We start from the raw sequence: 11,764 nt of genomic DNA on the forward strand, positions 1-11,764 counted from the left end.
GAACGTATCTTCATATGTGGTGTAATATAGATATTGTTCTATAGATAGTTACTGCCATACTGTTTTCCAGTTTTCCCAGAAGTTTTTGTCAAATAGTGAGTTCTTATCACAGAAGCTGGAGTCTTTAGGTTTTTCAAACACAATGTTATTGTAGTAATTTCTACTGTGTCTACCTAATCAATTCCACTGATCCATCACTCTACTGGCAAAATTTTAGCCACCACAATTTCATATGGAATAAAAGCTATTGGGGACTATTTTCCACATTAATGAGATTAACTTAATTTAATTAACTAATGAGATTTCCTATGTGTCTCCAATTTTATCCTATGAAATCTCATTTATGCTAATTAAATAAAATGTTAAAAATTTTATTATTTTCATTTCTTGAAATTATGCATAGTTAATGAAATTTCCTATGTGTCCAGACTTTACAGACACCTTGTATTTCTTAGTCAGTACCAGATAGTTTATGATTACTGCTTTATAATACACTTTGAGATGTGATAAGTCTAGACCATCTTCCTTTGCATTTTTTTCTCATTAACTCTCGATACTTTTGACCTTTTGTTATTACTGACGAATTTTGTTGTTATTTTTCTGTCTCTATCAAAATAATTTCTTGGTAGTTTAAATGGTATGGTAGTAAATAAGTACATTAATTTAAATAAATATATTAATTTAAGCAGAATTGTCATTTTTACTATGTTGGCCTGGTCTACCCATGAACAACTGATATTTTTCCAATTGTTTAGATCTGACTTTATTTGTGTGACAAGTATTTTGTAATTATGTTCATATAGTTCCTAGATTTGTCTTAGCAGGTAGATTCTCTTGTACTTTATATTGTCTATAATTATTTTAAATTGAATTCTCTTTCTATCTCTTTTTTTTTGAAGGGGGGAAGGCAGGGCAATTAGGGTTAAGTGACTTGCCCGAGGTCATATGGCTAGTAAGGGTTAAGTGTGTGAGGCCAGATTTCAACTCAGGTCCTCCTGACTACAGGACCAGTGCTCTATTCACTGCACCACCTAGCCACCCCTCTCTTTCTATCTCTTGCTGCTGGGCTTTGTTGGTCATATAAAGAAATACTCTTAGATGATTTATGTGGGTTTATCTTATATCCTGCAACTTTGCTAAAGTTGTTAATTATTCCAAACACATTTCTGTTGATTTTCTAAGTATTACATCTTATCATTGCAAAAGTGATAGTTTCATTTCATTTTTGCCTATTTTAATTCCTTCAATTACTTTTTCTTCTCTTACTGCTATAGCCTGGATTTACAGGACAATATTAAATAACACTGGTGATAATATATATCCTTGCTCCACCCCTGATCTTACTGGGAAGTATTCTAGCTTATGCCCTTTACAGATAATACTTGTTAATGGTTTTAGGCAGATACGACTTATCATTTTAAGGAAAGCTCCAATTGTTCCCATGTTTTCTATTGTTTTTGATAGGAATGGGTGCTGAATGGTCAAAAGCTTTTTTTGCATCTATTGAGATACTCATATGCTATCTGCTAATTTTTTTATTGATATGGTGTAATGAAAATGCAAATTTAAAGATCTTCCCTGCCCCTAGGCTAACGTGCACCTGGAGCCTGGGGTGGGAGGCTTGTTTTTCAGTAGATACTTTTTGATTGGCCAGTGGGTCAATAAGGTTGTTACATTCTCTGAGCCAGGAGAAGGCTATATAAGCCCTGATGTGAGGCTTTGTTTTGGGGGCGCACTTTGAGAAGTGTTCTGTGATTTGATCTGTATTCTGGGAAGCCGTTGTCCAGGGCCCCCCCCTCCTTCCCCCCCCCCCCCGGCTTTGAAAAACCCAGATGTGGAAACCCAGATGTTGACTGGGTATGGATGTAATGGTTGGACAGTTTGGAAATCTGTCTACTTGATCTGTTTCTGTCTTGATAATTCTGCCTGTATACTTTGAAGTTCGGGGTGCTGACCTTTTCCCCTGAACAAGGTAAACGATATATGTCTGACTGATTAAAGTAAGCTTGTTAACACATTTTGAGTTGCTTTCCTTTAACAAAGCAGATCCAAGAACCTGTGCGAGCAGGCACCCTGGGGACACTGGGGTGCTTGCCGCTACATATGGTTAATTATGAGGATAATTTTCCTAATATTGAACTAGCCCTGTATTCCTGGTTTAATTCCCACCTGAACACACTTTATAATCCTTGTGATGTATTACTGTAATGTCTTTGGTAGTATTTTATTTACAATTTTTACATCAATCTTCATTTGGGAAATTGGTCTATAGTTTTGGTTTCTCTATATTATCTCTTATTGATTTAGTTATCAGCAAAGTATTTGTGTCATAAAATGAATTTGGTAGGACTCCTTATTTTTTCCAAATAGTTTATATAGTATTGGAATTAATTATTCTTTAAATATTTGGTACAATTTTCTTGTGAATCCAAGATTGGATTATAATTGATTTTTTTTCTTAGCTACTTCATTAATGGCTTGTTTAATTTCTTTTTCTAAGATGGTGTTTTTAAGTATTCTACCTCCTCTTCTGTTATTCTGGGAAATTTATATTTTCATAAATATTCATCAATTTCACTTACATTGTCTAATATATTGGAATATAATTGGGATAAATATTCCTACTGATTCCTTTAATTTCTTTATTGGTGGTGAATTCCCCCTTTTCATTTCTGATACTCAAAATTTGGTTTTCTTCTTTTTTTAAACCAAATTAGCCAATGGTTTATTTATCTTTTTACTGTTTTTTGCCTCATAAAAACCAGCTCCTAGCTTTATTTATTAGCTCGATAGTTTTTTTTTTAACTTTCATTTTTATTAATCTCATCTTTGGTTTTCAGGATTTCCTATTTGGCATACAATTTAGGATTTTTTATTTGTTCATTTTCAATTTTTTTCTTTAGTTGCATGACCAATTCTTTTAACTGTTATATTTTATTGATGTAAGAATTTAGAGAAATAAATTTTCCTCTAAGTGCTGCTTTGGCTATTTCCCATAAATTTATATGTGCTGACTTGTTGACATTCTCTTTAATGAAATTATTGTTTCTATGATTTCTTCTTTGACCCACTTATTCTTTCGGATTCCATTATTTAGTTTCCAATTAATTTTTTTTCTTTCTTTCTTTTTTGGATGGGGAGAAGGCAAGGTAATTGAGGTTAAGTTACTTGCCCGAGGTCACACAGCTAGTAAGTGTTTCAAGTGTCTGAGGTCAAATTTGAACTGAGGTCTTCCTGTCTCCAGGGCAGGTGTTCTATTCACTGTGCCACCTAGTTGCCCCTCCAATTAATTTTTAATCTGTCTTTTCACTGTCCTTTATTGAATGTAATTTCTATTGCATTATGATCTAAAAAGATTCATTTAATATTTCTGTCTTTCTACTTTTTATTTTGAGGCTTTTATACTCAATTTTTGTGTAGGTGCTATGTACCACTGAGAAAAAAGAAATATTCTTTTCTATCCCCATTCAGTTTTATTCAAAGGTATTTAATTTCTGACTTTTCTAAAATTCTATTCATCTCCTTAACTTATTTCCTGTTTATTTTGAGGTTAGATTTACCTATTTCTGAGAGGGGACAGCTAAGGTTCCACACTAATATAGGGCTGTTGTCTATTTCATCCTGTGACTCATTTAATTTTAAGAATTTCAATGCTGGCTGCACACAGGGGGTGGTCAGGAAGCCACAGCACAGGGCAGGCTGAGAGGAGGCCTGACCAACAAGGTGGGCAAGTCGTCCCACCAACCACAAGGGCCACTACCAGGCCTTTCACCAAAGGGCTGGGACTGGAAAGAGCAAGGTAAGAACCAAATGCAGGGTCCCTGTCCAGGACAGCAAATACTCCTGGGACTACCACTCCATAGCCCAGAAATAAAAAAAAAAAAACCTTATCAGGACCTCCAAGGACCAGGATGGCAGAGTGATTCCAGCCTGCTCTAACTCCCTCCTCTGACCCTGAAAACATAATAACTATTGCACCAGGGCAAAACCCTCAACAGTAAAGGCTTGGGAACCCTAGGGGAAGAGTATGCCTAGGGCCCTGCCTCAAAATGGGAAAATGGGTAGAAGGCAGATTACAAAGACTCTGGAATCCTACTATCCTCAGAGGGAGGAACCAAACTCAGAGGGAGACAATGTAGACTCCACACCCACAGCTGAAACATCAACAGGAAGGCTCTCCTAGATGAGCTCAAAAGGACTTTGAAAACCAAATGAGAGAGATAGATGACAAAATGAATAATTCTTTTAAAATCAAAATTGCAGAATTAGAAAAACATCATAATGAAGAAAACAGCTCCTTAAAAAGAAAAGTGTATGATATGGAAAAGGAGTTCTAAAAATTAACCAGGGAAAATTATTTGCTAAAAACCAGAATCCATCAAATTGAAACAAATAACTCTATGAGTAACCAAGAATTAGTCAAACAAAACAACAAGAATGAAAAATTAGAAAAAGAGGTAAAATATCTCAATGGAAAAACAACTGACCTGGAAACAGATCCAGGAGAGATAACCTGAGAAACATAGGCCTACCAGAAAATCATAATGAAAAAATGACCCTGGACAACATTCTCCAAGAGCTCATTAAGGAAAACTGCCCTGAGATACTAGAACCTGAGGGTAAAATATAAATGAAGAGAATCCACTGGACACAGGCTGAAACAAAACCCAAATTGAAAAGTCCTTGAAATGTTGTGGCCAAACTACCAGGTAAAAGAGAAAATACTTCAAGTGGCCAGAAAGAAAAAATTCAAATATTGAGGAACCACAGTGAGGATTGCACAGGATTTGGCAGCCTCTATACTGAAAGATCAGAGGCAGTGAAATTCAATTTTCCACAAGGTAAAAGAGCTCAGAAAGACTGTGCATAATCTTCCAGGCAAAGATATGCCCATTTAACAATATAACAGATTTCCTGACCTTCCTGATAAAAAAGCCAGAGCTCACTGGAAAAATCAACCTCCAATTACGAGATGCAAGAGTGACATAGAAAGGTAAACAAGGAAAACACAAACACACACACACACACACACACACACACACACACACACACACACACCCTGTTATTTAATAAGAGCAAATTGTTTATAGACAAGTAGAGGGTATGAGTATAAATTACACAAAATGATGATAAAAAAAATCTTATTAAAGGCTACAAAGGGATTGCAATGGAAAAGAGAATGAACGAAGTGAAAAAGGGTAAATTATGCCACACAAAGAGGCATACAAACAAAACAGCAGAGAAAAATAAGGGAGGGAGATGAGTATTATATGAGCTTTTCCCTCATTGGGTCTGGTGCAAGGAGGGAATAACAACCAGTTAAGCATAGGACTCTATGGAGAAGAGACACAAAAGGTATCATATTAGAGGGAAAGAGGGGAGGGAGAGAAGCTTCGCATGAGATTTGTTCCTGTCACTCTTGGTGGGAAGAAGAAATAGCATACTTCATTAAGTATAAAAATATTCTAAAGTCAGTAGCGGGGAAAAGCTATGAAAGGGGGGTGCGGTGCTGAGTAGGGAGGGCAGAAGTAAGGGGGAAGGGGAGGAAAAGGAACAGGGCCTGATATGGGAATGCTGAGGGAGGTGGTGGTCAAAAGGAAAACTATTAAGGAGGGCAAGGGAAAAGGGGAGAAAAAAATATATGTATTAACAGGGGAGGGAATAGGATAGAGGGAAAGAAACAGATAATAATCATAACTGTGAATGTGAATGGAATGAACTCTCCCATAAAAGGGAGGCAGATAGCAGAATGGATTAAAAATCATAATTGTACAATATGCTTCTTACAAGAAACACATCTGAAACAGACGGATATACACACAGGGTAAAGGTAAAAGGCTGGAGCAAAATATATCATGCCTCAGCTAAAGTAAAAAAAAGCAGGGGTAGCAATCCTTATCTCAGATAAAGCAAAAGCAAAAATTGATCTAATTAAAAGAGATAAAGAAGGAAAATATATCCTGCTAAAAGGCACCATCGAGAATGAAGCAATATCATTACTTAACATATATGCACCAAGTTGTATAGCATCCAAATTTCTAGAGAAGAAGGTAAGGAAATTATAGGAAGAAATAAATAGCAAAACTATACTAGCTGGAGACCTTAATCTCCCCCTTTCTGAGCTTGATAAATCCCACCTCAAAATAATCAAGAAAGAAGTTAAGGAAGTGAATAGAATTTTAGAGAGGGTAGATATGATAGATCTCTGGAAAAAACCGAATGGGGATAAAAAGAATATACCTTCTCCTCAGCGGTACATGACACATACACAAAAATGTACCATGTACTAGGACATAAAAGCCCCACAATTCAGTGAAGAAAGGCAGAAATAATAAATGCATCATTCTCAGATCACAAAGCAATAAAAATCATATGCAATAAAGGACCATGGAAATACAGACTTAAACTAATTGGAAACTAAACAATTTAATCCTAAAGAATGAGTGGGTCAAAGAAGAAATGTTAGAAACAATCAATAATTTCATTCAAGAGAATGACAATAACAACACAAAATACCAAAATTTGTGGGATGCAGCAAAGGCAGTTCTTAGGGAAAGTTTTATATCCCTGAGTGAATACATGAATAAATCAGAGAAAAGAGAGGTAAATGAATTGGGCATGCAATTGAAAAAGCTAGAAAAAAAGAAAATTGAAAATCCCCAATTAAATACTAAATACTAAAATACTGAAAACCAAAGGAGATATTAATAAAATTGAAATTAAGAAAACTATTGAATTAATAAATAAAATTAAGGGCTGGTTTTATGAAAAAACCAATAAAATTGATACACCCTTAGTCAATATGATAAAAAAAAGAAAGAAGAAAACCATATTATGAGTATCAAAAATGAGAAAGGTGAACCTACCACCAATGAAGAGGGAATTAAAACAATAATTAGTAATTATTTTGCCCAGTTGTATGCACATGAATTTGACAATGTTATTGAAATGGATGAATATTTACAAAAAAATATAGGTTGCCCAAATTAACTGAAGAGGAAGCAAATTGTTTAAATAACCCCATCTCAGAAAAAGAAATCAAACAAGTCACCAGTGAACTCCCTAGGAAAAAATATCCAGGGCCAGATGGATTTTCTAGTGAATTCTATCAAACATTTAAAGAACAATTGATTCTAATACTCTACAAACTATTTGGGAAAATTAGTGAAGGAGTCTTACCAAATTCTTTTTATGACACAAATATGGTACTGATAACAAAACCAGGAAGAGATTAAACAGAGAAAGAAAATTATAGACCAATCTCCCTCATGAATATAGATGCAAAAATTCTAAATAAAATACTAGCAAAAAGACTACAGCAACTTATCTCAAGAATAATACACTTTTATCAGGTAGGATTTATTCCGGGAACATAAGGATGGTTTAATATTAGGAAAACCATCAGTATAATTGATCATATCAACAATAAAACTAGCAAAAATCACATGTTTATCTGCATGCAGATAAGGGTTTTGACAAAATACAGCATCCATTGCTATTAAAAACATTAGAAAGAATAGGAATAAATGGAGCCTTCCTTAAAATAATACATAGCATCTATATAAAGGCATCAGCAAGTATTATATGTAATGGGGATAACCTAGAAGCATTTCCCATAAGATCAGGGGTAAAACAAGGGTGTCCACTATCACCCTTCTTATTCAATCTGGTACTAGATATGTTAGCAGTAGCAATTAGAGGAGAAAAAGCAATCAAAGGAATCAAATTAGCCAAAGAAGAGACCAAGCTATCACATTTGAAGATGATATGATGATATACTTAGAGAATCCTAGAGAATCAAGTAAAAAACTACTTGAGAAAATAAATAAATTTGGCAAAGTTGCAGGATATAAAATAAACCCACATAAATCCTCAGCATTCCTGTATATTTCTAAAGAAATTCAACAGCAAGAGATAGAAAGAGAAAACCCATTTAAAGTTACTGTAGACATTATAAAATATTTGGGCATCTACCTGCCAAAACAAACCCAAGACCTATATGAACACAACTACAAAACACTTTTCATACAAATAATGTCAGATCTAACTAATTGGAAAGACTTCAATTGCTCATGGCTGGGTCAAGCTAACATAATAAAAATGACAATTTTAACTAAATTAAATTATATACTTAGTGCCATACAAATCAATTTACCAAAAAAAAACTACCTTGTAGAGCTAGAAAAAAAAATAGCAACAAAATTCATTTGGAAGAACAAAAGGTCCAGAATATCAAAGGAATTAATGAAAAGAAATGCTAGGGATGGTAGACTAGCTATACCAGATTTTTATCTGTACTATAAAGCAGCAGTCATCAAAACTACTTGGTACTGGTTGGGGAATAGAGTAGTGGATCAATGGAATAGATTGGGTACATGAGACTCAGCAGTCAATGACTATAGTAATCTACTGTTTGATACACCCAAAGACCCCAGTTTTTTGGAAAAGAATTCATTATTTGACAAAAATGCTGGGAAAACTGGAATATAGTATGGCAAAAACTGGGCATAGACTATTATCTAACACCATATACCAAAATCAAGTCTAAATAGTTGCATGATTTAGGTATAAAGGCTGATACTCTAAGCAATCTAGTAAAGCAAGGAATAGTTTACCTGTCAGATTTGTGGAGAGCGAAAGACTTTATGACCAAACAAGAATTAGAGGGCATTATAAAATGCAATATGAATAAGTTTGATTACATTAAATTGAAAAGCTTCTGTACAAACAAAGCCAATGTAACCAGGATTAAGAGGGAAGTGGAAAATTGGGAAAGACTTTTTACAACCTATGTCACTAATAAAGGAATCATTTCTGAAATATACAGAGAACTGAGTCAAATCTATAAGAATACAAGTCATTCCCAATTGATAAATGGTCAAAGGATATAAACAGGCAGTTTACAGAGGAAGAAATTAATGATATTTATAAGCATATGAAAAAATGCTCTAAATCACTGTTGATTAGAGAAATGCAAATCAAAACAACTCTGAGGTACCACCACATCTCACCAGTCAGATTGGCTAAGATGACAAAACAGGAAAATGACAAATGCTGGAGAGGATGTGGACAAATTGGAACAGTAATGCATTTCTGGTGGAGTTGTGAACTGATCTAACCATTCTGGAAACAATATAGAATTATTCCCAAAGGGCTATAAATAATTTCATACCACTTCTAGGCGTGTATCCCAAAGAGATCATAGAAGTGGGAAAAAGACCCATATGTACAAAAATATTTATAGCTGCTCTTTTTGTGGTAGCATTGGAAATTAAGGGGGTGCCCATCAATTGGAGAATGGCTAAACAAGTTGTGGTATATGCATTTTATGGAATACTATTGTGCAATAAGAAACGATGAACAAATGGACTTCATATTTACCTCAAGAGGCTTATATGAATTGATGCTGTGAGAAGAGTAGAGCCAGGAGGAATTTGTACACAATTAAACACACAACATATGTGTGATGACCAACTTTGATAAACCCGACTCTTCTCAGCAATTCAGAGACATGAGTCAACCCCAAAAGACTCATGATGGAGAGAGATGCTTACTTTCAGAGAAAGAACTGAGATTGAACCCAGATTGAAGCAAACTACCTGCCCTTTTTCATTTTCTTGTTTGGTTTTATTTCCTCTTTCTCATTCTTCATTCTATCTGTTACAATCCTTCTTTATAACCTGACTAATGCCTAATGTGAAAGTATTTGCAGATACTATACTTGATTGTATCCTGCCATGGGGAGAGAGAGAAAATTTGAAACTCAAGGAATTGTGGTAATGAATCTTGTAAACTAAAAGTAAACAAATTAATAAAGACCAAAAAAAGAGAATTTCAATTCTATACCACTTGGTGCACATATGTTCAATATTGATATTACTTCATTGTCTATGATATCTTTCAGCAAGATATATTTTTCTTCCATATCTCTTTTAATTGGATCTATTTTTGCTTTGATCTCTTACTTTTACTCTATAAAAGTGTCTGTGACTCTCTGCTTCAAGTCTGTTTCTTGTAAATATCACATTGTAGAATTCTGGTTTTTAATTCATTACTCTATCCATATCTGTTTCATAAGAGAGTTCATCTCATTCACATTCAGAATGAGGATTACTAATTGTGTATTTCCCTCTGGGGTCACATGAAGCCTGTGGTGGGTGGCATTTTGCTGAAGGGAAGCAGAGTCCAGGAGAAGCTGGTTCAGAACTAGCCAGACAGTGGGGGACAGAGGAGCTCAGGCAAGGAGATAGAGAGTTTTGTGGGTAAATAGTGATCTTGTATTTGTTTGTGGGAAGTCTGAAGGATGCTGTGGCTCTCAGCATTATTATAGCTTCTGAATATCTTTGGTACTATGATGGAATAGACTTACTGGTTTTGGGATTCGGTTTTCTCATGTCTAAATAAATCCTTCAGTTCTATCCTCTATCTGGAGAGTTTGGTATATTTTGCAATCTAAAGTCATGAGATACTTATAGTCATGGTTTTAGCATGATCATGTGAAATGCCATGTATGAACAGTTTTCCAAAAGAATGATACTGTGAACAGCTTTTAAGGTTCTGATTACACAGTATAGTGAACACTCTATTCTGTAACAAATAAAAAAAACATTCATAGAAAATCAAGGTACAGCATTCACAATATTATAACTTATTACAGAAAATCACAATATAATATTCACAACAGCTTTTTATTTAAATGTCCACATAATTTTCACCTAGTGGCTATAAAGTTTTGAAAAAAGAACAATCATCTGAAAGTACAATAATCAAAGTCTTCCACTCATGGGGCACACTAAGTTAACTCAATCAGTCATTTATTCAGCAATCAATTACTAAGGATCATTAATCACTAAGTACAATAATTAGAAAAAACACAGACCCTTCACCCCTAGGTCACTAGTAAACTATAATTTCATCACTGCTCAGCACCCACAGAGAGATCTTTTTATCTTGACTGAAGGCAGGCAACTCCTACCTGAATCCACCTGGATTCAAAGGCAGAAAGCTCCCAGTTCCTTATCCAGCTTTCTGGGTAGGTCCTGCTCCACACTGAAGTTCACAGGGTCCAGTCCATCTCAAATCCTTCACAATTTCTGCTCCTGGGAATTCAAGGCTCAACCAAACCACAAACAAAGTCTTAGTATCACGGGTCATGCTTCCTGTCTTCTGCTGTTCATTCAAAAAATCAGAATCACCTTATCCAGCCTGGGTGGGAGAGGGGGTCCTGGGCTCCTCTTCAGCCTCCTGGGCTTCTCTTCATAAGAAGCTCTGCCACCACAAGTTCTCAATTATCATTTCTCTTCAGTAGCTGCTCTGCCTCCAGATTCTGGTCCCAAGAAATTCTGACTGTCCCATCATGGGGCTTTCCCTTATATACACACAGCATTAGCTTCATATTTCAGCCAACTCCTTCCTGTTACCTCAGTAACAGGAGACAGGAGTTCCTACCTTCTGTTTCTCCAACAGAGGCTTGATCAATTACCAAGTGCTACTGTGTTTTCCCGATAATAAGACACTGTCTTATTATTATTTTTGGACAGAAAAACACCAGAGGGCTTATTTTCAGGGGAGGCCTTATTTTAATGAACATTGACAGCAATTTTAATAAACAGGTAAATGTGAACAAAAAAATGTACCTATATTCAATAAGCAAATCACTGGGGAAGAACAGGATGACGCGCTCACTGCTGCAGCTCTGATTGGATGCAGCTCGGAGCGCGGTGTGCGTTTCACGGGGGGGGCGGGAGGGGGGACGGTGCATACA

This window comes from Petaurus breviceps, unplaced genomic scaffold, assembly GCF_028583685.1.
Source record: "Petaurus breviceps papuanus isolate PSGF00001 unplaced genomic scaffold, PetGlider_PUasm1.0 81, whole genome shotgun sequence".
In the NCBI taxonomy this organism is placed as follows: domain Eukaryota; kingdom Metazoa; phylum Chordata; class Mammalia; order Diprotodontia; family Petauridae; genus Petaurus; species Petaurus breviceps.